The sequence below is a fragment of the Triticum urartu genome, chromosome 5A (genome assembly GCF_056163025.1).
Source record: "Triticum urartu cultivar PI428250 chromosome 5A, HENAU_Tu73, whole genome shotgun sequence".
In the NCBI taxonomy this organism is placed as follows: domain Eukaryota; kingdom Viridiplantae; phylum Streptophyta; class Magnoliopsida; order Poales; family Poaceae; genus Triticum; species Triticum urartu.
The window spans coordinates 560,913,633-560,918,449 of NC_141877.1; the positions used below are offsets into that span (position 1 = coordinate 560,913,633).

The following is a 4,817-nucleotide window of genomic DNA, read 5'->3' on the forward strand; positions in this document are numbered from 1 at the left end:
AAGTGTCATCCTCTCCCTCAGACTCAGGATGGGATGGTGCAAGATCCGCAGAAAAATTATTGAGCATCCTGACCCCCAATGCATCAATATCGGAATCATTCATGGGTTTAACCGCTGCTAAGTTTCGAATCATTTCTAAAGCGCGATCCTCTTCCAAATCCAGGATATCATTAACGGAATTTGAGATTTCACTATCATTGCTACCTAGTGAAACTCCTAATTGGTTTGCATTATTAATAATCTCATTATTAGAAAAATGCAGAATGGAATTAGAGGTATTGACCGACATACCAGTAGTGACCTCGATGTCACGAAGCTTGGCCGCCATCATGGCGCACCGCTGCTGCATGTCATCAACCTCCGAATGATCCTGTAGACGGCAGCTTATCCGTCGCCCCGCTGCTGCATGTCATCAACCTCCGAATGATCCTGTAGACGGCAGCTCATCCGTCGCCCCGCTGAGACCGGATCCGGAATCCCGCCAAAAGCAATAACCTGCTCCCGAGTGACCCTGCTCGGAATGGGGCCTCTGTCCTCACCCCCAACACCCAGCAGGGCTGCACCCGTCGAAGAAGCAAGAGCAGCCGCAAGCGGCGGCTGGGAACTCCACGGCACCACCAACGTCAGCAGCGAATCATGGCACTGCCGCGCAGGCGTGCCGGGGGAGGGAAGTGCGTGGGCCGCCTGCCCGTACTCCCCACCTACCCCGGCACTCTGGCTAGAGGGACTCACTGGCTCCACAAGGGGTGCTGTCACCCTAGGCGCCACAGGTGAAGAGGGAGCCGAGGCCACCTGCCCCGATCCCCCTCCTCTAAGCTGAGCCACCGACTTCGGCTCCATCGCCGCAATAGGAGAAGAAGGCACTGTGGCCACCTGCCCCGGACCCCCTCCTCTAGGTACAACCTCCATCACCGGTACCAAGACCTAAGGTGAGACAACGGGTGGTGCGGACGAAAGAGTGGCCACCTGCCCAAACTCCCCCCCTCCCTCGATCGAGGTCGTCGAGCCCTCGAGAACAGGACTATCAGCATCCTCAAAATCCAGGGTAGGTAGCGTGCGCTCAAACCTCCATCCGGTCACTCTAGAGTCTGAGAGGAGCAGAAGCAGGCTCAAAAGACCCAAATCTCAGAGAAGTCATTGGCACCGAAGAGGGTGGTGCCGTCCCATCCCCGGGCATCTGAGAAACAGGCTCCGATCCGTTGGACAGCTCTCGTCCAGCATCATCGACTGGTGCCTCCTTAGCACCCAAGCTGTCATCTCCCTCGTGCATGTCTACATTAGTCCCATTGATAGCCTCAGCAAACAGATCAGCATCCTCAAACTCAATCTCGAGGTCAAAAATCTGGCCCCTATATGTCCACTTGACCACATCGGGCACGAACTCAATATCCAGAACACTCACCAGTAGTCGGGCCACCCCGTGAGCTCGGGTAAAAGCCATATCCACTCTCTCAGTTTTCCCAACCATAATTCCCAAGCTAGCCACGACCCTAGCATCATGCATCGGCTTCGAAGGAGTCCCAGAAAAATGTAACCATACCTGAGTAAGAGGCTTGCCCTGAGGCTCGACCTTTTTCCACTCATGGAACTCCAGGATACATTGTGTGCCAGGTACTCTGCACAACCCAAAACTCAAAAGTCTCTGCAAATCCTCAACCGAAGGAAACTCAACCCTAAACATGTTGGCCTCCAGACTAACGAGCTCCCACTAGAAATCACCTGGAGCCAACTCCTTAAGCCTCTGCACAATCTGGGTCTCAGAGACATCTCCTTTGGTAACTTTCACCACCCCAGTGGTCATACTCTGGGCCTCCTCTGGTACCTCCCTCGCACTAGGAGACTCAAAGAACATCAACTCATCACAGTACACTCCATAAATCATAAGAGACGGCACCTGATCATGCAAAATCGGGCATTCCCCCGTATCATGTGCCAGCTTGCCACAAGTATCACAAAGTTCAGCCATGCATTCAGCAATAAAGTGGCCCTTCTATCCACAGCGATAGCACAACATTTTCTCCTTCTTGTGCGCCCACCTGGAAGCTCTATCTGAGTCAGCCCTGTCTGCCGCCTCAACCGAGGATGATGTCGTGATCTCAGTCCCAGGTACCTCAGCATCGGCGAGCGCCGTAACCAAATCCATAGCTTGACCGGACAGCTCCGGCGTCTTGGCAGCCCTGGCTGCGACCGTCTGCGCGACGGCCGCAGGCGGACGAGGCTGCCGGTGACGAAACAACCACCTCGACCACCACGATGACCACGTGTAACGCCCCAAGACCGGAGCTTCAGATGCCTTCCGGGCTTTCCAAGATTCATTGTGTGATTTGTTTGGTTCATTGCATTCATCATTGCATCATGTGCATTGCATCATGTCATCATGCCATCATGTCATTTATTTTCTTAACTCAACTAAATAAATGGCAAGGATCTTTGATCCATTTAAATCGAGGGAGTTCACATGGTGAAATTCTCTTTATAACATATAAAAGTCTCCTACTATTATTAGGGAGCTATTGTAAATATTCCATTATCTTGGAATCACCCATCACACAATTGCATTACTCTTCAACTCTTCTTGTATCCGTCTTAACTTCATATATTTTCCTTGTCATATCTCTCTCAAGCCATACCCATGCATCATCACCTCTCACTTCCTTCTTCTTTCATGTCTTTGCAAGCGACCTTATCCCTCCTCCATTAATGTTCATCTTTTCCCTATAAATCTTGCCTCTTTCCTACACCCTCTCTGTCAGATTTCATCCCATTCGAAGTTGTTTTGGTCAGGTTCAAAAATGATTGAAGTTTGAGAATAATTCAAACTCTAATTATTTTTCTACCTTCTAAAAATGACAGAGAAATTTATTCAAACCCTACATAAATCCAGGGTTCCAGATATATATTTATATATCTCATATCCCTAACCAAAAACCCCTGGATTTTCCCCCTTTGTTGATTGTTTATTTATATAAACAATAAATTAAATAAATGAAAGAATTTGGAGGGAGTGGTGAGCCCAGCAGCCTCCCTCTCCTCTGGGCCGGCCAGCCAGTCCGCCCTGCTCCCCCGCAGGCCCACCTAATTCCTAACCCTAGGCCCACTCCGCCGGCCCACCTACCTATAATTCTAACCTAGCCCGATCCCCACTCCCTTCCCTCGTCCTCCCACCAGCGCCGCCAGGAGAGGCCCGATCGCCATCTCCCGTGTCCCTCCCGCAGCGCAGCCATCTCCCTTGCTCGATCCCCACCTTCCTTGCATCGCTAGGGAGAGGAGAGAGAGCGCGCGCTCGATCCCGCACCCCTCTTTCTCCTCCATCGTGGCTTCCTCCCCCAGCGTTCGTCGTCCGCTCGTGAGGAGCTCGCGGCTGCACGACATCGGAGCTCCTCCGGCCATGGTGCCCGCGCCGGCGACCCTGCAGGTCACCCGCCCCTTCATGGCAGCCTCCTCCACCCCGCTTCCTCACCTCCCGTGCCAAGCCTTCGCCGTCTGCCATCGCCTCCTCGACCCGCCACCAGGAACCACATCACGCCGCTCCAGCGATCCAGCCCGCCGGCGACCTCGACTGCCTGGGGCCACCCTGGCTTCCCGATCCGCCGCTACAGCGGTCCCTGCGCCCCCAGCCTCGTCAGCGCCCGTGCCTCCTCCTCTGCACGCCGCGCCCGAGGCCCTGCGAGCCAATCTCCTCCTCGAGCTGGTCCGCCGCCGCTGTGCTCTCAGTCTCCGGCTGCCGCTGCTGTGGTTCGGCGCCCCTGTTTTCTCCTTCGTCACCGGCGAGCCGCACCCTCCTCCACGAGCAGCGAGGCCCAGCACATCTTCGCCGCGTCCTCCTTCTCATCGGTGTACGCCCCGTCGCAAGGGAGCACGGGCCCCTGTGCCCTTCCACGTCGTCACAGTCTCGCAGGAGCCCACCGCTGTGGATGTCTAGTGGGACGCTCTGTCGCGGGACCTCGCCGTCCGCCTCCAGCCCCGTTCGCGACCGCACCAAATCCAGCAAGGCGTCGGCCGTACGCGTTGAACGCGCTGAGTCCCTGCATCGCGGCTTGTTGCTGTTAACGCCAAGTCCAAGGGTCACCGAACAGGGAATGATGCCAATTACCAGGTCAAAGAGGACAGCCAAGTTCGTCTTCCACCGTCTCCGAAATCGTCAAGTACCATTATGAGATGTGCAACTACTTCCACGACGAAACGAGAACAACTACCGCCGTTGAAGGCCGTCAAATGAACATCTACCGACGACGTGTGCGACCTGTTTCGTGAACGTGTACCACTACGCCTGGAGGCATCGGATCCGGCAAGTCCAACAACGACTATGTTCAACTACCCACGACCCCGAACGTCTACGAAAACGTGTACCGCTACCCCCGCCCGAACGTCTTCAAAACATGTACCGTCAACCCTCGAAGACCCGTGGACGACAAGTTCCTTGTTGACCCCGAACACCTACAGAGTGTGAACATCTAAGAAGCGAGAACGACTACTTCCACTACCGCCGTCGCGAGAACGCCTACTTCTCTCTATGAACTTGATCCGTTTCGATAATGCATGCGTCGAAAGGTATAACCCCGAGACGACGTCCGAGAACGAATGCTTGTGTTGTATGAGTTGCACCCTATGTTTGCACCGTGTTCGAGTTGTCACTTGCTCGGACCTCCTCGTTGCCATGCCGTCCATCCGTGGGAACCCGGTAACCGGGATCACCCCACCATCTTTCGCACGCTCCCGCCACCCTTCCTTTACACCGGTATCTCCGTGAGCTACCGGAACCGATATGTTGCCGTGGCATCATTTTCGGATTCGTTGCCGTGGCACCCCTTTTCGTT

At 54.6% G+C, this 4,817-nt stretch overlaps 1 pseudogene; it reads right to left on the reverse strand.

The window, feature by feature from the left end:
• Window positions 1–1,081: 1,081 nt before the first annotated feature.
• LOC147972871 (uncharacterized) lies at window positions 1,082–2,143 on the reverse strand (annotated as a pseudogene).
• Between the last annotated feature and the right edge of the window lie 2,674 nt (window positions 2,144–4,817).